The 23454-nt window shown below is 33.3% G+C and overlaps 1 long non-coding RNA gene across 2 annotated transcripts in view; it reads right to left on the bottom strand.

Annotated features, from left to right (window-relative positions):
* LOC141584870 (uncharacterized) overlaps window positions 1-23454 on the bottom strand; it is a 400256-nt gene that overhangs the window by 164923 nt on the left and 211879 nt on the right. For both annotated transcript variants that reach the window (XR_012518123.1, XR_012518122.1), the window contains one exon: window positions 7917-7955. This is a non-coding gene — a long non-coding RNA (uncharacterized LOC141584870). The remainder of the gene's footprint in view (window positions 1-7916; window positions 7956-23454) is intronic.

Raw genomic sequence — 23454 nt, 5'->3', positions numbered from 1 at the left:
AAATAAGATATTCATTACGTAAGTTGCAATAAAATTTCAATACAGCAATCTGTCTTTATGTGGAATATATTTATTACTCACCAAGTGTTCTTGTTAGATGAGAAAATATTTTTTTTAATTTACTAATTAATATTGCTAAAGACTTCTGTCCAAAACTTGTAAATCCACAAATCCAGTATGAAATTCCTTATAGCTACTGGATAGAAGTAGTAGAAGTCTTTCATATCTGATTTCTAATTTTTCTTATACTTTTGAAAGAACACCAGAAAAATTGTTTTAGAAACAAGAACTGAAATTAAACCCAAGAATTAATGGAAAAATGCAACTGTGTGGAAATCAGAAATTGAAGTGTGATTCTTGTCTGACTCCATTTAAAACTGATAATTAACATTCCTTTTGTAGGTGAACGTGTTTTATCTTCAGTGAATGAGCTGATCACAGACTATCTCTCCAGGCACACATAGCTCTACTTCCCTTTTCACTGAGCATACACTAGCTACACTGACCTTTCTTTACTGCTTTAAGTTTATTGACACTTCTGGTACTTTCTCAACCTGTCTTCTCTGCCCAGCACATGGTTCCTGTTCTTCCTCCTTCTACTAAGTAACCACTACACCACTAAACAGCTCACCCATCTCATCCTCAGCCTTCCTTCCTGACTGACACCTTATCTGGATGAATCCTCTCATTATATTTCTTTCAGCACCAAGTAGTTTGTCCTGAACTTTTTCACATGCTGCCAGAATGGCAGGGAGGTTCAGAGAGTAGTTTCTAAAGATAAAACACAATCTGAGTTTCAACATGGTTACTTATAAGCTATGAAAGGGTAACAGGAACAATTAATTGATAAGTTAAATACCATAGTATTTAAGAGAAAGCTTCTAGAGACAGCAGAGTTGGATCAAAGCCAAAACATTCCATCAACAGGATCTGTAAGATCTTAAGTTATCAATATCGATAGGCCTTGATTTCAGCAATTATGAAACAGAGACATTAATAGCATCCAACTTATAGCTTCTTTTGTGCATTAAAGCAGTACCTGACACATAAATGTTCACTACTGTATTATAGGTATGAACGTAGCTCAGTACCTGGTAAACATTAAGTGGTCAATAATAGATAGGTAGATAGACAAACAGATCGATGTATTTGTGCCAATATAGTTACTTTATCAGTTGTTTGATGTTTGTCCTGCACTATGCAGAAAGATTCATCCTTGTTGGCCACTGTATCGTCAAGACTTAACCCAATATCTGGCATATAGAAGATGCCCAATAAATATATTATCCAATGAATGAATCAATCTTTCTCTTCATGTAAAAGTGTAGCAACCTTTTGGAACTTCTGTCGGATTTAATAAGATATATAACAAATGTCTGGCCCACTGACAGAAATATTGTGAGTGTTCAGTAAATGTCAATTGTTTTTTTTCTTCACAACTCTGTAAGAAAATCCACTTATCTCTTCAACAAATCACATTTGTGGCCTAAGTCTCAGTATGCGTCTTTTCTCTGTCCTTGGGACAATTTCTGGAGACATTGAATAGTTGTTCCTTAATAATTTTCACCAATTATTCTAGTTTTACTGGGGAGATGGTTTATGAAACACTTCAGTCATGTCACAGTTCAAAAAGTCTATCATAAACTTATTTTTAAACTTTGTTTTTCCTGTAGCTTTTTGTGCAACTATTGGAAAATCACACTGAAGAGTGCAGTTAGATCAGGTGATCTCTAAATGATCAGACACTACATATTGCTTGTATTCCCCACTGGGAGGACAGTGAAGCCTTAGCAGCCATAAGGAGAACACAGATCCACTCCCTGAGTGACCCATGGGCAAGCATGCCAACATACATATGCACCCAGCTCTAACTCAGCTGACAAGTGTGGATTTTCATACTATGACAATAATAAGAAGGTAATTAAAAATCTTTTTTTGTTGTTGTTGAGATGGAGTCTCACTCTGTCGCCAAGGCTGGAGTGCAGTGGCATGATCTCAGCTGACTGCAACCTCCATCTCCCAGGTTCAAGCAATTCTCCTGCCTCAGCCTCCTGAGTAGCTGGAACTACAGTGCACGCCACCACACCTGGCTAATTTTTAGTAGAGACAGGTTTTCCCCATGTTGGCCAGTCTGGCCTTGGACTCCTGACCTCAAGTAATCCACCCGCCTCGACCTCTCAAAGTGCTGAGATTACAACATTGAGCCACTGCACCTGGCCTTTAAAAATCTATCTCACAATTTACAAAAATTTTACATTAGTTGATGTTCTAACCAAGACTTCAAAAACTTTACAGGGTGTTTCTTTTTCATTTTACTTTTTTGGATGGAAGAGAATATGACATTTTATACTTATAAAAGGACTGACAAGAAGGATTTGGAATATTACAGGTTTTTTTTTTTTTTCAAAACCATTTTAAGTCATAAGCCACTGCATGTGGACAGCTGCACTTGTCTCTTTTTACATTTGACATTCAAAGACCACAGAGCTTTGCTAATAAAAAGCACAGAGGAAGCTTTTTTTTTTTTTTTTTTTTTTTTTTTCCTAGCATGTCTAAGTCACAGGTTAGAGAGGAACTTATTCCACTCGGAAGCGATGAGAGGACCTGAGAGGCTGCCTCACCCATGACCTTTGCTAATGGAATGATTCCTGGTGGTGAGCATTAGCTCACCCCTTCCTCTGTGGGTACGCTGTCAATTTAGCTAGCTTCTTAGATTTGCTGACTTACCAACTCTTACAGATACACTTTTCACTGATTGTTAAAATCAAGCTGGTTAACATATCCATTACCTCAAACGTGTAACATTTTTTTGTGGTAAGATGACTTGATATTCACTCTCATAGCAATTTCTAAATGTGCAACACTCTATTATTAACTATATTCACTATGCTGTGCAATAGAATAAAAAAAAATGAGTTGCTCTTTAGATGTTTCCTGAATACTATTTGAAGAAGGTCAATAATCTGCTCATATTTAATAACTGTGGCAGCCAGAGGTTCAGATAACTGCAGAGACAGTACATAGAATCGCTGTCATTTATAACTTGCTAGAATGAGATGTGTCTGAGATTTATTAAACAATATTTAATAGAAACTAGATGCTATAGTGAGTGACTCATATTGATGATGTTTAATTATTATAACCTTGGACCATTAGAATTACAGTTAAATGATGAAGGAATTGTGATGATCATTACACAACTGTGTAAATATAATAAAAATCATTGCTGTGCAATTTATTTGAATGAATTCTATGTATTTAAATTATATCTCAGTAAAAGTGTTATAAAATCAGTCTGCCATATTCTTATCTACCTCTGCAGGACAGAGAATCCATAAATATTCTAGTGCAATGTTATTCTCTCTAGGTCTTCATACTTACCACACCCCCAAACCATTCACTTCCCTACTTAAAACAAATAGACAAGGCTGTTGCCCAGGCTGGCATACAGTGGCACGATTACAGCTCACTGAAGCATTGACTTCCTGAGATTAAGCGAACCTCTGGCCTCAGCCTCCCAAGTAGCTGGGACTACAGGTGCATGCCACCAAACCTGGCTACTTTTAATTAATTTTTTGTAGAGTCGGGGTATCAATATGTTGTCTACATGGTCTCAAACTCCTGGGCTCAAGTGATCCTCTCACCTTGGACACCCAAAGGGCTGGAATAACAGACGTGAGTCATCATGCCCAGCCTAATTTTAAAAAACAATGTAAAGACAGGGTCTCACTGTGTTGTCCAGGATGGTCTTGAATTCCTGGGCTTAAGCAATCCTTCTACCTATGCCTCTCAACGTGCTCGTATTATAGGCATGAGCCATCATTCCTGGCCTGATTAATTTTGAATGTGTCTATATAACATCACTCTTTCTGGAACACCATAGGAAAGCATAACATATGACAAACTTGATTAATCTATTTAATCTTGAAACAATTGAAAGTACATTACTTTTTCAATTTGCAATATTCAGATTTCATTCAGTATTAAAACACTTCCAATTAAAAAAACACACACACAATAAGACAATAATAATACTCAAGGTAAAATAATGAGAAAAAATTATAAGAGCCTTATATATAGTTTATTGCTTTTTATTATCATTCTTGGAAATACTAGAAGTATTTATTAACCCCTCATAAAAAGCTTCTAAGCATTCCCTCATAGGAAATGAAGAATAAGTTATCTTCAGAGCACAAAGCCAGATAGAAACTAAGATGCATTAAGAAACAAGGAGCCATTCAGAAAGAAACTGTGTCTACGTTTCGCCTGTTCCTATTAGCCCAAAGTAAAGTAAGTTATTTTGAATATATAGATTTGGTAATATTTTGAAATTGAAATGTGTTATGCTAGAATGTTAGCTCTTAATGGCACTGTTAACTGTTGTTTACTGAGGCTTTTTTTTTTTTTTTTTTTTGAGATGGAGTTTCATTCTTGTTGCCCAGGCTGGAGTGCAGTAACATGGTCTCAGCTTGCCGCAACCTCCGCCTCCCAGGTTCAAACAATTCTCCTGCCTCAGCCTCCAAAGTAGCTGGGATTACAGGTGCCCACTACCACGCTTGGCTAATTTTTTGTATTTTTAGTAGAGACGGGGTTTCTTCATGTTGTCCAGGCTGGTCTCAAACTCCTGACCTCTAACATATTAACCAAATGGTAGAATTTTAGTGTATTTTAGCAATGATCATTAGCTATTATATAATGTGATAAAGTGATTTACTAAGGTAAATAATCTTAAGAATTTATAGCAGAAATTTTCTCTACAAATTAAACAAGAGAAAAAATGCACAATTCTAAAATTATGTAAAAAGCATGTCATTTAGTTAGCCACTAATTCTTTCATTTAAAATAAGATTCATACTTCAATTAGAGAAAATCATTGGATTTTTAGAGTATACTCAGCCATAGAAAAATGCAGAGGTTAGTGGAAGCTGTAAAAGTCATCCAAGCTGATGCATTTTGAAAGCTGACTCTTCCTATTTTATTTGTGCAGAACTAAAATAAATTTCATTTAAAAAATACAAAACCATATCACTTCACCTGAACAGTATTTCTCCCTGCTTTCTTTATTCCAACATCCTCCTGTCAGTTCAGTATCAAGTCACATTTTGTATGTAAGAAAAAAAGCTTGGAGCAAGGACTTTCTTGCTTGTAACCAGCAGCTGCCACCAAAAATACCTTTTTTTCTGTGGCCAGTGTTGAAGTTATACATGCAAATTTTAATCTGTCCTATCTATATTGAAAGGCAATCACCACAGTAGCAAGAGTGCTTGTGAGTATGAACTTCTGTTTGTGGAGTGGCCAAAGAGCATCCATGATGAGCACATGAGTGTATCACATATGACTGTGTTGATGCTATAGTGTGCAATCTAATTATTTAGTATGTGAACATGTGGACTTGTACACACACATATACACTTCTGTCATGGAATGTTAGCAAGCTGAGTATTTAATTATTCATCTTTGCAACGTGATAGAATGTTTGTGCTGTATGTTTCTAAACCCGTCAAGAATTTCAAATAAATTGTCATCTTTTAGGATGTGTTAAGAATTAATTTTGAGGCCAAGCACAGTGGCTCATGCCTGTAATCTCAGCACTTTGGAAGGCTGAGGCTGGCGGACCACTTGAGGTCAGGAGTTCGAGACCAGCCTGGTCAACATGGTGAAACCCTGTCCCTACTAAAAAAAAAAAAAAAAAAAAAAAAAAAAAAAAAAAAAAAAAAAAAATACAAAACATAAACTTTATTTCCAATAAATATCTCTGTAATAGTAAAATTCAAAAGATTCTATTTGTGCCAGCACCTCTTTTAAAAGAAACTGATATTCTCTCTGAAAGGTAAATCTAATGAAAACTGTGGATTTGAGGTTTTCATGTCACTGCTAGCAACAAAACTAAATGGATTTGACACTTTCTGTAATTTAGTTCATGAAAAAGCTGAACCCATTCTTTCTTTACTTATTTATTTCTATAGAGGAAAAAATATTGGCAGGAGAAAGAGTGTCACTCAAAGTCAGCAAACCTGGGTTCTAGCCTTCATTTATGACAGGAATTACCATATATTTGACCTTGTATCTATCACAAATTACAAGTTTTAGTATTGCTGTGGTTTGAATATGTCCTTCAAATTTCATGTATTGAAAACATAGTCCCAAAATCCATATATGGATTGAAGGTGGGTTTTGGGGGAGGTAATTAAGATTAGATGAGATAATCAGGATGAGGCCTTCATGATGAGACTAGAGGTTCTATAAGAAGAGAAAGAGGAGCCTGAGCTGATATAAACACTCTTACCCTTTTGCCATGTGATGCCCAGTGCTCATGTTCTAACACAGAAAGAAGGTCCTGATGAGATGCCAGCACCATGCTCCTGGACCTCTCAGCCTCCAGAACCATCAGCTAAATGCATTTCTGCTCATTACAAATTATTTAGTCTATGGTATTCTATTATAGGAACAGGAAATGGACTAGGAAAAGTATGCCCTCATAACAGAACAAGGACTTCTGTATAGAGAAGCTTGAGTTCTAATGTAGGCTCTGTCCCACCCTTATGTGACACTTGGGAAGTAATTTAATAGTGCTAAATGTCAGGTAATTCATCTGTAACTCTACATAATAGGGTTCCTGTGAGCATGAAATAAGATAGATTTCCTGACTCTACTTTTCCATAGCTTCCTTTGCTTCCCTTTGGGAATACACACCACAATTGCAATTAAATGTTTCATGGATCTGAATTTCTGGTCTTTAAAATAGTATCTGAAAAATGAGACATATAATAAAGCAATTACATACTTCATTCATTGATTACACGTGAAGTATTTAACACAGTTTCCAGCATGTAACAAAGTTTATTAAATTCAGTTGTTATTATTTATTGTTCCTCCATAAGTTAGTGTGGTTAGGCAAAATATTTTTCCAGAAATAAAGAATGGCAGTTGAGAAATTGTTATTCTAAAAAGCTATTTATTCCAAATTATTACTTTAGTATCTCCTTTGTACTGAACATTATCCTTGGGATGGAATCTACTAATATAATAATAATACATGTTGTGTATTTTTTTCATTCAATGCAGAAATCATTATCCCTTTCTTGAGAATTATCTACTCTATGAAGACACAGATGAGCCTTTACAGTCAGATTCTTACCACATGACTCTACCTCTAAGTTCCTTTTCCCTGGCACCTAAAAATTATAAAAAAGTTTAATTCACTATCTGCTATCATGGCTCTTGTTAGTGTGTATGTCCTTAAAATGATAGATAATATCTTTGCTGCTATGATTTCCTTCTAAAATATTAATCATATATATTGTTGGCTTTATTGTAATACAGTCAGGATGATTTACTAGATGTCATTGGAAAATGCTGAATAATATTTATCTTGTTAACTTTCTAATTTGTTTGGACAAACTGGGAGTCAATTGAGTGTCAAATGGAAGCACTTTAATTCAACTTATTCTAAATATAAAGAAATGAAGGCTTGAAGAAGTGCAATAATTTCAATCTATTCAAGACCCTTTGCACCTCAACATGTTCACATTTCCCTTGCATTGTGAATATTTTTAGACATCTGCTACTCATTACAATAGGATGAGTCATATCCCTAAATGTAGGTATTTTTTAATCTGCGGGGGTTAGTCATTTACACAGAAGTGCCTAGGTTTCAGTGAAAACATAGAATGTGGAAACCTTGTGATACTGCATTTGATGTGAATAAAGTTCTTAAACCACTTTTCATTCTAATTAGAACCAACTCGGGGGATCAGAAGGAAAAGAAATATTACGTACCATAAAATTCTACTGAAGTAGAACAGTATTTTAATCATATTCATGAATTATTAAATATTTTTTTCAGATAGAAAGTCTACATGGTGTAGTCAGTAGAAAATTCATAGGAAAGGGCTGTGGGTGCCCTGTTTGCCTACCTTTGCCAGTGAGTTGCCAGGTGCTAGGAGGAATTGACACTGTAAGAAAAGAATACATGATTTCAAAAGTCACTTCCAACTCAAAAGTTCTTTTTAGGATAAAATGAATAAAGTTCTAAGATATTTGCATAACTAAATTTTATGATTATTAATCTATTTAAAGCACTTCAATTTAACTACATCATTTGTCTTTTTCCATTTTTACTTTCAATAACTGTATATTTACTGAAGCAACTTTAAATTAGACCAAATGGTTTAAAAATGACTGATAACCAAATAATCAATTACAGATCGGGCTCCTTTGTATTGGGATTCATTTGCATGATGAATCTGCTATTTATTGTTAATGTAATAAGGAACTACCTCAATTAAGCATTGAGATTTGCCAGAATCATTGAATTATATTTAATTTACTCATCACTCATAGCTGTCACACCTGTACTTATAGCTAGTATTAGTTTATTTTCAGCAGCATTCTTACCATAGAGTGTTGTTCTAAATTTAAATTAAGTTTGATACCCCCTGAAGAAGCTGAAGTATATAATGTTAATTTGTTTGCATTTATATAGTTCAGTTTTTCTTTAATTAATGAGCTCAGGCAATTGCTAATGAAATCTATATAAAATGAGCATGTTTGTTGAGATTTCCCTCGTATAATTAGATGTAGTTTCTACAGAGAATTATTTTAGTTCACAAGTTAACAATTATATCTTGGATTATTATTTTCATTTAATTAAACTCACAGAAGACTTACATTTTAGTGACATTCTCAGTATTGAAAAAAGAATCATAAAACAGAACTTTATTAGAAGTTTCTTTAACATCTCAGAAAATGAAGAAAATGGTTTCCTTATTTAATTACAAAATACCTCTTTTTTAAAGAATGGAGTAATGATATACTGGAATAATTCAACAGAAATAATATTTAACAGTTTCATTTTGTAGAACTTGAATAGTATAGTATACGAGGTCACTTAAAATGAAAAAAATTTAACATAATGGCTACATGAGAATGCCGGGGAAGAGACTCTTATATCAACATTTTGAAAAAACTAAAACCCTTTAAAATCACTTCCCTCCAGTGGCTTCACATACTTAGCAGAATATTACGGCCTAATAAACCAATGTTCATGTTTATAGATATTCTGTGTTTATGTGAAGATTGCAGCATATTTCTGTCCTCAATGTTTTTGTTCATTCTTACCCTGAAACTATTTATTAAATAGGCCATCAGCTCTATCCAAAGAAATAGGTTAAGTCTGGGTGAAATTTTACCACTTAGAGAATAAGGGTTATTACTAAAAATCCCATTTTCTTTCTTTTTCATTCCAAGGCATAACTCTCCATTAATTTATCTTTAATTTCACTCAGCATTGTTTTATAGTATTCAATGTACAGATGTTTCATATCTCATGTCAAAATTTTTTCTAAAATTTTTATTTTAGTTTCAAAGGAACATGAGTAAGTTTGTTATGTAAGCAAAGTGTGTGTCACAGAGGGTCGGTGTACAAATTGTTAGGTAGTTTCTGATAAGTAGTTTTTCAGTCTTCACTCTCCTTCTACACCCACCCTCAGGTAGGCCCCAGTGCCTATTGTACCATCCTTTTGTCTATATGTACTCAATATTTCTCTTTCACTAAAAAGTGAGAACATGCAGTATTTGGTTTTCTGTTCCTGCTTTTCTTCACGTAGGATATGCTCCATCTTTGTTGCTGCAGAAGACATGATCTCATTCTTTTTTATGGCTGCATGGTATTCTACAATATGTATGTACCACATTTTCTTTCCAGTCTACTGTTGATAGGCATTCAGGTTGAAGAATTCCTTTTTCCTGATATTGACATACATTCTCAGAGCCAAAATAATCCTGAAGCTTTTTTTTTAAATAAAAAAGGTAAAATACATGGGGAACAGCTAAGTATTTTGGCAATGGCCAACTTAAAACTATGAAATTCATAATTGTAATATTTTATCTTTTAAAACACCTTCCATTTATACTTCAATTGGCTCATTATAACAAAGCATTACATTTAAATATGTAGAGATTTTATTGTTGCTTTTAGTTTTATATTTTAAGTTTTATTAATAAAATATTTTTTCATCACTCAAATGAGCTAATTTGCAACATCATTTAACAAAATCTCTTATTCTTTCCTTTATGCAAAGGAAAACATGCAGACCATGTGAAAATCCTTTACTTTCTCAACAGAAAACCAAATGGCTTTAATTATACAGTCATACAGGAATCTTCCTTCTGACCAAATATATTCAAATGTTTCATAATATATTCTAGCAATATTAAATATATAATTATAAATTTTTAAGAATTATTTGATTCCATGTGTTCTTGACAGATCACTTAGCTATTTAAGAGTAAAATTAAACTGTGTATTTTTATTAATATTCCTTTAGTTTCTCCAAAGTGATATATTTTTGGATGGAAAGTGCCTAAAGTTAATGCATTCTGTTAGTCAGGGTTCTCTTATATATATTAGTTCTGTTCCTCTCAGATATATATGTGTGTGTGTGTGTGTGTGTGTGTACAGATCGGTGCAGATATATATACACATACATATATAAGGGTGTATATATATATATATATATATATATGTATATATATACACACATACATATATGGGGGATATATATTATAATAAATATATATCACATATAAATATATATATGCACTCACACATATATAAGGGGAGTTTATTAAGTATTAACTTACAAGATCACAAGTTCCCACACTAGGCTGTCTACAAGTGAGGAGAAAGGAAAGCCAGTCTGAATCTCAAAAGAGAAGCACCTGGAGTCTGATGTTTGAGGGCAGAAGGCATCCAGAATGGGAGAAAGATGTAGGCTGAGAGGCTAGGTCCACCTCTCCTTTTCACATTTTTCTGCCTGCTTTATATTTACGGGAAGCTGATTAGATTGCACCCACCAGATTAAGGGCAGATCTGTCTTTCCCAGCCCACTGACCCAAATGTTAATCTCTTGGCAACGCTGTCACAGACACACCCAGGATTAATACTTTGTATCCCTCAATCAAGTTGACACTCACACTCAAGACTAACCATCACATGCATATTGAGAAAATAATTGAAAAAATATTAAACTTAATTATGTTCCTTTTCATAAAAAGTCTTCTTAATTACTAACATTTCCTGAAATTTGTACCATGCAGAGATATCAAATAATTTATTCCATAAAACTTCCCATTAGTAGGTTTATAAAACCATGGTAATAGTAGAGAGAAAAACAGAGTTTCTTAAAAGCAACTACCCATTCATGTGAGGTTTCTATATCCTCCTTAAATCTTTAGCTTTAAGAATCTCTAAGGCCAAAGTCTTTGCAACTTAGTAAAAATATTGGAAAGAACATTAGCCATCCATAAGCCCCAGAGCTGTTGTCCATTAAACATGTTTTCATCTATATTTAAACTGCATAAATATAATCTCAATAAGGTTGCTTACCTTACCTTCATAATTATACAGAAAATATGTCATTGAAAGATAATATAAAAGTGAAAGAGCCCCAAGATATATATTTTCCACATGATACTCATATATTATACACTATACAGACAGAATGCTTATGAGAACTGAAAAGAAACAAAGAAGACCAGACATTGTAGCACTGGAATGATGTTGATAAAAACATAGTTGCATTGTTGAGAATGATTTAGCAAAGCAAACTTGAAATTTTATACAGTTCAATATAAAATAATAAATCTAAAAATTAAAGTTACACGTGTTGGTCACATCTTCTCTGGAAGCCACTAGGCTAGGCATTTTATCTGCATTATATTTAGCTTCTTATTTAATAAAATCAACAGCCATCATAGATATACCAAACAATGTACATTATAGAGATACATTGTTCTCTTTTTACAGATCAGAATCTTGGGAAAAGAGAAAGTAAGTAAATCAACCATGATCATATGATCAGCAAATGTGAGAACCCTATTCAGTCTACTTCCAAAGCCTGTAAGTGCCATCAGGATGTACTATTTTTCAAAAACCTTTTCTAGATAAAAGTCCATAAACCCATATAACCTCAAGCTTAATAAAGTCCATAAAAATCATAAACCCATATAACCTCAAGCTTAATAAAGTGTTAATGGTTATCGAACACAACCTTCCATTCAGTTGATTGAATTCTATTCTAACACAGCCACATCCATCACTTCCTGTGTTGCTTATTTGTCCTACTATCCTTAGGCGGTTTTTCTCTCACCTTCTATATTATTGCATACCACTCAACAAGGTGCCAAATATTCATCCAAGTCCTAAACATTTGATAATCAGACAATAGATGTGGTTTCTGTTCCAATGGAACTTAACTTTCTAATAAAAGAGAAAAATGAAACAAGGTTTTGTGATAGCGATTGGGAGCAATTTTAGATCGGAGGCCAGAGGTCTCTTTAAGGACATATATGTTGAGACCATTTTGTCAAGAAAAAGCTAAGTACATGAAGATAAGGGTAAAAAAAAATACTCAATAACCCCCAAACTTTTCTAGGGCAGATAATTAAATTGATATGTTTTAGAAAAAGAAATATACCTGCATGTCAGGAGCAAGGTGATGAACAGAAAGTCATCAAGAAATTTTGGAGATGCAAACAAGGAATGGAAACATATGACTTTCTAGGGTCAATTAAAATTGTCTACTGTATTCTAAGAAGGAGGATGATTTTTTAATGGAATCTGATATACAAGGGCCATCACAGAAACAGGAAATCCAGTTAGACCTAGTGAGAAATGGCGGTGGCTTAGACTAAGGTCATGGCAGTGGAGATTAAAAACAAGTGGATGGATACATTTGTAGGTTAACTCTGAAAGACGTGGCTGTAGATTAGGTACTAAGAGGGAAGGAAAAAAAAGCAATCAGGAAGTAATTTTAGGATTTTGTTTGGTCAAAATGTGAAGCCATTAACTGACTGGGATGACGAGAGAAATAGATTAGATCGAGGAGGGAATCAAGGGTTATATTTTGGTAGAATAAGAGGGAGATGCCTGGGAGACTTAGCAGATGGAATCTGTCTCTTTGCCATTTTGACCTAATTGATGCTAGTTCTGCCCTTTACTGTAATATTTTAGTAAAAAGAAAAAAAAATAACTAGTTCCTCCACATAGCAATTTTTCAAATAATGTTATAAGTATCATCTGGTTCTCTTTATAATACACATTTTCATCATCATTTCATTCACTGTCTTTCAAATATGTTGTATTTGCTTATAAGTGATCAAAAAGAGGGAATGGAATGTGAGTATAATTGGATATGGGAGAAAATTAAAAAGATTTTAAGGAAATTTTATTGGTGCTGCTCAAATTGCACCATATGCATGCAATCCCACTTTAATAAGTAACACATAAGTATATTCTACTGTATACATTTTATCTTCTTCAACAGTTTCTCCAGATAAATTGTAATGATTTACTGCAGTGTGTGTATTGTAGGAAAGTACAGAGAGGAGTAATGTCCAAGGAGGATATCACAGGATATAAACTAAAAAGACAGACTTAGAGTACTGAAGGATGGGTGTAGTCTTAGGGCTGGGGAGAAATGGACTTTAACAGTGTGGCCAAAAGAAAAGAAATAATGTTGTGCCTCAGAAAAGCCAGGTTTCTCTAGTGTAGAATAAAGTAGGCCAATATATGGAGTTGCTATAAAAATAAGATTGAGGGGGTAAGAGTGAATATGAGTATCCCATTTAGAATTTTATTTTCCTCTTTAAGCTGGAAATTATTTCAACCTTTAGTTAAGAAATTTATTTTTTTTTAACATTTACCTTGTTTCAGGGAAAGGTATGCTTTTTTCTTTTCAGTGACTCTCATAGACTTTTTTACTTAGAAATCCCCTTAATGATCCTCCTATACATTATGCCTGCAAAAAAGACCTTCGAATAGAAATGATTGCTTGTCTTCAAAAACTAGAAAACATGCCTAGTGGAAAAGTAATGAGACTTGTGTTAAATAGAACCAGAGGGCAGTGCTAAGACCAGTAAGAGAGATATGAGAAAATAGACTTTGTGTTTAATATAAGAAGTGCTTTAGTAATTAGAGCTATTCAATCAGTTAATGTGCTGTATTGCGTGAATGGAAATGTGTATATGCAGAAGTTTAACCGCATTAGACAGTTACTTTGAAGAAGTGGAAACAAGAGAAAGCAAGAGTGAATAGATATTTAGGCTAGATGACCTTTTAAGTTTTTTCTAATGTGGAAATTCAACATTTCTAGTAAATAACAATTCTATAAACTGAATGAGGTCTGAGTTTAAGTTGATAACTTGGCTTGGTGTTGAAACAGATTTGTTGGGATCCTAATTAGTACCTACTTAATACATCAGTGATGTATTCAGGCAGTAGAAATTTAAGGCTTTGACTTGAAATAGAAGATATTGTTAACCGACATCCAAAAACTTTCCTGAAATTAATAAAACAGTTTATATATAAGGAGTGTCATGGTAGCCATCATTGAGTCTCCTCCATTGATATATTTTTTATTTTTAATTATATTTTTATTTTATTTTGGAATATTTTTATATTTATAGACATGTTGCAAAGACACTCAGGCAGTTTACATATTTCCCTCCCCTAGTTTCATTTCCTCCTGTTAACACCTCACATTAGTATGATATATGTGTTAATACTAAGAAACCAATATTGGTACATTCTTTAAAACTAAACAGCAGACTTTATTTGAATTTCATCAGTTTTTTGTTAATATCCTATTTCTGTACTAAGATTCAATCAAAGATACTATATTCATGTCTCCCTAGCCTTCTCTAGTCTGTGACAGCTTCTTAGTGTTTCCTTGTTCTCCATGACCTCGACAGTTTTGAGGAAGACTAGTCAAGAATTTTGCAAAATGTCCTTCGAATTAGAATTGTCTGATGTTTAAAAAATTATGATTATACTAGGATTATTGGTTTTTGGAAACACTATCAGAGGTGAACTTCTCTTCTTGTAACATCCTGTCAGAGGTTACATGACTTCCACATGGTATCAGTGGTGATATTAACCACAGTCACTTGATTAAAGAGTGCTTAACAGGTTTCTCCACTATAATCTATTCCCTTATTTGTTATACTGTATTTTTGGGAGTGGGTTACTAAGTCTAACCCATATAAAAACAAGGATAGGAGACAAAGTTACATCTTGGTTGTATCTACATATATTGTTTAGATACATTAGCTTTTAAAGACTTAATTTTAATTATTTTGTATTGCTTAAGAAGTTTATGGTTTTCTCTAACATTTAAAACATTAGCTCAAAGGTTAAACAACATTAAGTAGTATCATATAAATTTTGTGTTTATGAATACTAGGGGGAAAGCTATTAATATTAGAAGTTCAACTTGTTCTATCCTTATGCAAAAACAGTAGTTTCAGAATACCAAATCCTTTTATGCTAAGCAAAAATGCTTGTTGGATGCATTCCCGTGTAATGAAAGAAGCTGACTGTGAGAACAATTTTACACTGGAAATTGAAACCCAAATTATCCCCAATGTGATATATACACACACCTACCCACATGACCTTTGCATTTCATATCCAATCACGGTCAAGGAACTAATTTGGTCATGTAAATATGAGCAGAACTTATATTAGTTTACTCTTTAAAACATTTTCTGGTTTTGTGCAGCATAAGAATTTTTTTTTCAGTCATGGAAGTCTGCTAAAGCTTTATTCTTTTTATTTCCTGAGTAAGGCTGTAAACATGTAAAATTGAGAAAAAATTACTTATACACCTTACCTTAAGTCTTCTAAAATATGAAAAGTGAATACTAGAGTAATATAATCAAACTAAAAGGCTTTAAAGGAACAAAGTAGAAATGCTGTTGGTAGTAAAATCATTACAGAGGTGGAAGTAAAATAGATCAGAATTATCTAATTATATGAAAGGAGAAGAACTGTTGTCCTCTCTGGGTTATTGTAAACAGCTTATTTACTAAGTCATCAGGAGAAGGCAAAACAACACACAAAAGCAATGATAACAAAATAATTTTACATATTTGTTAACAATATAAGTTATATTAATTCTAAATGAGAAAGATGTTCACCAAAACAATATACTTTGTCAGAGTTCATTTCAAAATGGTTAACAGGATTGCATTTAACACATTTTGCATTTTCTTCAGTTTCAGTTTGCTGACTTTTTTGCCATATTAGATTATAATTATGGGTGGCATTTTTTTTTTTTTTTTAGGAAATCGAGGTCAATTTGTACCATTTTTGGTCAGACTAACTTTTATCACATTAATAGTATGGGATTCTACAGGTTTATTCACTAACTCCCCTTCTTCACTAAGATGACCAGGGGCTTCTGGGAGAAATACTAAATTGAGAGCCGCAGGCTTATGCTAGAAGTGTAGCCTTATGCTACACTTTATTGTAGAAGAATGTAAGAACACTCAAAAGGATAAGATAAATCAAATAATGCATGAATGAGTTTGAAACAATTATCCTTCAAATTTAATCAAAATTTGGGCAATTTGAGCATAAAATAAATAGCAAAGGAGTGAATTATCACTCACTGAATAAAATACTTTATTATCTTCTAATGATACAAATTTTAAAATGAATAACATCTAGAGGAGAGGAAAGATAGCCTTTTCAACAAGTGGTACTGAAGAAATTGAGCATCTACAGGCCAAAAAGAAACCTGACCTTATCCTCATATACAATATATACTAATTAAATCAAAATATTTCATAGACTTAAATGTAAGACAATAAAACTTTCAGGAAAAAAAAAGACAAAAATCTTCTGGATCCAAGGCAAGACAAAGAGTTCTTTGGCCTCACAACAAAAGCATTATCCATAAAAGGAAAAATCTATAAACTAGACTTCATCAAATTAAAGACCTTTGCTCTGTCAATGACCCTGTTAGGATGAAAAGACAAGCTGTAGAGTGGGAGAAGATATTTGCAAACCACAGATGCATGTGGCAACAGTTTTCTATATAGAATATATAAAGAATTGCCAAAACTCAACATTTTTTTAAAAAATCCAATCAGAGAGGGAAAACAGGCATAAACAAACATTTACCAAAAGATATGTGAAGATGGCAAGTAAGCACATGAAAAGATGTTTAAAATCAGTTAGCTACAAGAAAAATAAAAATTAAAACCACAAAGAGAGATCATTACACACTCACCAGAGTGACTAAAATAAAAATACTGACAACACTAAGTGCACGTGAAAACATAAGGGAAATTACACACTCATCAGAGTGACTAAAATAAAAATACTGACAACACTAAGTGCACGTGAAAACATAAGGGAAATATATATATACATCAGTTTTATTGGTAATAGCCCCAAACTGGAAACAACAGAGTAATCTCTCAATAGGTGAATAATTAAACAAACTGTGATACATTCACACCACGGAAGACTACTCAGCAATAAAAAAGAATCAACTATAGATAATGAAACAACCTGGATAAATCACCAGAAAATTATGCCGAATGTTATTTATCTTAGAGACAGAGTCTCACTTTGTTGCTCAGGCTGGTTTTGAACTCCTGGCTTCAATGAATCTTTCCACCTCACACTCCCAAAGTGCTGAGATTACATATGTAAAATTACAAAATTATAGTGATGGCCAACCAATTAATGGTTACTAGGGATTAGGAAGAGGTAGGAGTAGGGGTGGGAGGGAAGCAGGTGTGGCTATAAAAGTACAACATGAAGGATCCTTGTGGTGATACACATAGTCTGGATCTTGACTGTATTTGAGTCAATATCCTGATTGGAACAGTGTATTGCCCTTTTGTAAAATGTCACCTTAGAAGCAACTGAGGAGATCTCTGCATTATTTCTTAAAACTATATTTAATATACAGTTATCTCAGAATGAAAAGTTTAATTTTAAATAAGTGATCTAAAAAATGAGCGAAATGGTTAACACAGATGGCACTACTCAGACAAACACAATCGTTCCTAGGTCATAACAGTCACAATGGAGATAGAAGAATATCATGGAGAGATGAAATTCATCTCAGTCATTACATGAATGTCCAAAGTAAAAGGTCTCTTTCTTTCACAAACAGACACCTATCAAGAGATACAGGAATATCATGGAGACATGAAATTCGTCTCAGTCATTACATGAATTTCCAAAGTAAAAGGTCTCTTTCTTTCACAAACAGATACATATCAAGGCTCATACTATATTAGATAAGAAGTCACTGAAAATCTACTCTATCTCTCCAGACTAACTGGAGGTAGGAGAAAGCAAGGCAGGGAATTACACTCAGTTCTATTTCTCCTTGCCTAGACCAGTCTTCAATTGTTGAACTTTAAAATAAAATCTCTTTGCTTGATAAAATAATTCTTGAGAAGCCTCTTCATGTCCAAATCTACATTTTCCTTTTATAACATTGTTTAAATGTTCCCAAGATATTTATATGTGTAATTTTATTTTCTATTAGAAAGCATATATGATTTGCTCGGATTGTAAACAGTCCCTTGGCTTGGCTGAGGATCTTATTAAAGTGTGCATTACTGCTTTCTTGCCAAGAAATTTTAGAGACACTACAAATATAGTACAGTTTTCTTTCATGTAGCCTTTTTATTAAGGAAACCATGTGTAGTGTTTGTAAGATCACTAGGGAAACATCAAAGTACTGATACAAGTTTTCTATATGAGACTTTATAGTGAAGGAAAACTTGTTCATGAGATCCTTGGCTAAAACTGAAGACTGAATAAATCAATAATGAATTTATAATATAAAATATGTATTATTCATAGTATACAATCATGTATTACAGCAAATAAAATAAAAATAGATTTTAAACAAGATTTAAAAATAAATTAGAAGTTAGATATACTTGTGTCAATGAAGGGGCGGTAAAGCACATTCAGCGAAATATCACTATTTTTTAGACTACATGTAAATATATTTAATTTGATAAAACACATAAACTCAACCCATCAAGTCCACTTACAAGAGCTCATTTTATAGATAGGATAGAGTTTGACTACTTGTCCCCTCCAAATCTCCTGTTGAAATGTGATTCCCAGTGCTGAAGTTAGGGCCTGGTGGGAGGTGTTTGGGTCATGGGGGTGAATACATTATGAAGAGCTTAGTACCCTCTCTCTGGAAATCAGTGAATACTCATTCTATTAGTTACCTTTAGAGCCAACCTACTCCCCTCACGTATGCACTCTCTCTCTTGCTTCTTCTCTCATTATGTGACATGCTTGCTCCCCCCGGCTGTCTGCCATGACTGCAAGCTTCCTGAGCTGTCACCAGAAGCAGATGCTGGAACCATGCTTCTTGTGCAGTCTGCAGAACCATAAGCCAAAATGAACTTCTTTTCTTTATAAATTACCCAGCTTCAGGTATTTCTTCACAGCAATGCAAAACAGACTAATACAGGATAAAAGTGTCAAATTATCAGTAAAACTGTGTTAATTATAATTTTTGTTACTTATAAGACTGGTTCAATAATGTAGGGTATATCAATACAATGAAATAACATAAAGCAGCCAAAAAGAATAACTTAGACCTATCTGTGCTAGTAGAAATAGATGTCTATGATATAGTGCTGTATGGGTAGAAATGTTAAGTTGTTTCATGCTTTTGTTATTAATTAATGATAATTTTATTAAAAGAGGTACTATTTAGAGCTTGAGGGCAAGGGTTAAGATTTTTATTTCATTTTATAGCTTTATACTATTTGAAATTTTTTCATGGCAGATATATTACTTAAAAAATGGCATAGCATGAGAAAACAAATAGAATCAAATGTTATGCCAGTAACATATTAAACTCATATTTTATGTTAATGAGTTAAAAAACAACCAGTGAATGATTCTCCTTATTACAGACTTGGTATAAAGGAACAATATGCTATGTTTGCAAGGGTGTTACAAGAAAAACGTAAAATGTGAAAATCACATTTTAATGATATTTTATCACCATTGATAACATAATTACTGTACTTTCTTTGCTTTTAATGTTTTCTAAAGTTTGTAACTAAACTTGCTGAAATAGCATAAGATTACTGCACAAAAAATTCAGATTACATGCATTATATATAAAAAAAGAACTCCAGATACTGCCTCAAACAGCAGCCAATGAGAGGAACTATGGTAGAACACTTTATATTCAAAACCAATAAATTAATACCTTACTATTCAATGTATGGATTTGAAAATCAAGTTTTTTGAGAGACTATATTAAAGCCTAGAAAGTTGACATATTTCTGTGTTTTCTGATTTGAAAGCAAAATACTGCAAAAGTAGATTAATCATAAATATTTACAAAGGAACTATACAATGGCTTTTAAATAATTGAGTCTACTATTGCTAATTTAGCTGACCTTCCTTGAAGGAAAACATATCATTATTATCTTATAATTTCTAATGTGCCTAGCCCAATGTGCAGCTGTCAAAAATCGTTTACTGATGACTTGCAGTCACCTGTTGATCTTAGCATTTAATTATCTCCTTAAAGCCTAGTTCTATTTCATAATAGACAACCTATAGAAACTGAAGATGTAATATAGTGCATTATGTATGTTTCTACTGATAGCTTTATAATAAAAATATTCGGCTGGGTGTGGTGACTCACACCTGTAATCCCAGCACTTTGGGAGGCCAATGGGGCAGATCATGAGGTCACAAGATGGAGACCATCCTGGCTAACACAGTGAAACCCCATCTCTACCAAAAATACAAAAAATTAGCTGGGCATGGTGGTGTGCACCTGTAGTCCCAGCAACTGAGGAGGCTGAGGCTGGAGAATCTCTTAAACCCGTGAGATGAGGCTGCAGAGAGCCAAGATCACCTCACTGCACTCCATCCTGGCAATAGAGCAAGACTCCATCTCAGCAGAAAAAGAAAAGAATCACAGTAAGTTCCTATCTTGAACAATTAACTTTCACTTTTCTTTGTTCTATTGCAGTTTTTATTAGTATGCACCTAGAATTATTCTAGCAGTGATAGGGCATACGTTACAATTTTATATTCTATATGAAATAAGAAATGACAAAATAACAAAACAGACAAAAAATACACACACACATAGACAATATGATTCTATATCTAGAAAATCCCATAGTCTCTTCCAAAAGGCTCTTTAATCTGATAAATAACTTCAGCAAAGTTTCAGGATAGAAAATCAATGTACAAAAAACAGATGCATTCCTATAAACCAAAGCATCCAAGCTGACAGCCAAATCAAGAATGCAATCCCATTCACAACTGCCACAAAAGGAACAAAATACCTAGAAATTCAGCTATCCAGGGAGGTGAAAGATCTCTAGAATGAGAATTAAAAAGCCTTTCTCAAAGAAATCAGAGATGACACAAATGAAAAACATTCCATGCTCATGGATAGGAATAATCAGTATTGTTAAAATGGCCACATTACCCAAAGCAATTTACAAATTCAACGTTATTCCTACCAAACTGCCAATAACATTCTCCAGAGAATTAGAGAAAACTATTTTAAAATTCATGTGGAACCAAAACAGAGCCTAAATAGCCAACGATGATGACGATGATGGGAATGGAACCTTACAATGAGGGTAATGAATCTTCCATTGTGGGCATATGGTATGTAAGTCTTCCTTGACACAGATTTGTCATTACAGTTCTGAAAGCAGTCATAATCTTTGGTCTACCAAAGAATGCCGCAGAAGGACAAGAAAATTGAAAAATGTATAAATAGGTACCTAACTGATAATCAGTTAACAATAATGATACTTTTTACAGCCATTCACCTTGTATTTTCAACTTTTCAATTCTTTATCCATATGCTTTATCCTCTGAAGAGCTCAGGATAAAAAATATTTTTAAAAAGTCTGATCAGTAGTTTAAATAGCAAGTTTAATTATTACTTATTCAGAGTAGTAAATGACTTTAAAGTATTGAAGTCAAGACCACAGAGAGAATAAATCAATGAATTTCATGATGAAAGAGAGAGAGAGAGAGAAAAGGAAGACGAAGAGGTCAAATTAGAAGTTTGAGACCAGCCTGGCCAATACAGTGAAACCCCATCTCCACTAAAAGTACAAAAATTAGCTGGGCATGGTGGCAGGTGCCTGTAATCCCAGCTACTTGGGAGACTGAGGCAGGAATAACTTGAACCAGGAGATGAAGATTGCAGTGAACAGAGATGGTGCCATTGCACCCCAGACTGGGGAAGAAAGCAAGATTCTGTCTCAATAAATAAATAAATAAATAAATAAATAAATAAATAAAAGCAATAAAAAACAGATTTCAAAAACTCAGTTCATTAAGTTCTTAGTCAGTAGTACTTTTACTTTGAATACACATAATCTTTTCTTCTCATACCAAAAGTCTGCTGTTTCTACTTTGAAATCGTAAGGTAAAATGTGAGATGGTAATCACTTGTCACCATACTGGATTCTGTTTCAGTAATCGGATATATGATGCCTCCAGTCTGGAAGTAATCTAAGAGGAAATTTTCTCTCAGAAAAAAAAAGCAATATTTAGACTTAGTGATGCCTACATAGAATGACATGAATGTATATATGATGAATGGATAAATGAGATAGATGATAGACAAACAGTTGATGGATATATACATAGATTACAGATAGTGAGGCAATAGTAATAATATTAGGAATATGTATATAACACACACATATATACCAGCCTAAACTAATAGAATGTAAAAGCTCTGACACAGCAAAAGCAATACAATACTTAAGTTGTAAAGGGTAAGGTGTAACTCCAAGATTTGTGACTTGTTGGGTAGATAAACTTATTTCATCAATTAAACTCAGAACCTCAATTGCTTCAAGTCAAAAATAGATGGAATGCTATATGCCACCTGGATTGTTGTGAGGATCAACAGGACTAGTATGTTTTCAATGTATGCCTTATATTTCCAAAAAAATAAATTGAAAATACCAAGAACTTCTCACATTTATTATATTTTTAAAAATAAAACATATAAAAATATATGAAATATTGGAAATTATAAACCTGATACCAGAAAAAGTACTACATAGATGTAGTGCTGCTCCAAAATATCATAATTCAATTTGCTGCAATCTTAATTAATATTTATAGCTTAATAAATATGTGTACCAAGATCACCAAAGTTAATAAATATATTTTAATTGCTGAAGATAGTTTTATACATTTTCCTGACAGTAACCTATATTGATGCCAGAAAATTCCCTGTAGCATTAAAGATTTTCAGTTCACAATTAATTAATGTTCTTTGCTTTTCTAAAACCATCTGTGTAAAGGAGACACAAGCTAATAAATTTTTATAGCCACAGGTGAGAAAAGATCTCTACAGATGTTTAGTTGCCAAAAACATCTTGCTCTCTTTGACATCACATTGGCCGCCATCTAAATAATGGCATGTGCAATGCATTCTTTCTATTAGTAACCTAACACATGAAAGTTTTCTTAGAAGAAAGTAAATGCTTTACTTCTAAATTCTGCTTATATAGTATTGCTTATTTTCAGCACATTCTAATAATGTGGAAGGACATTCTTACCTTTGATGCAGGCTAACCTTAAAAGTGGGGCTCATCCCC

The sequence above is a fragment of the Saimiri boliviensis genome, chromosome 6, assembly GCF_048565385.1.
Source record: "Saimiri boliviensis isolate mSaiBol1 chromosome 6, mSaiBol1.pri, whole genome shotgun sequence".
Taxonomy (NCBI): Eukaryota; Metazoa; Chordata; class Mammalia; order Primates; family Cebidae; genus Saimiri; species Saimiri boliviensis.
This window is presented reverse-complemented; position numbering and strand designations above follow the sequence as displayed.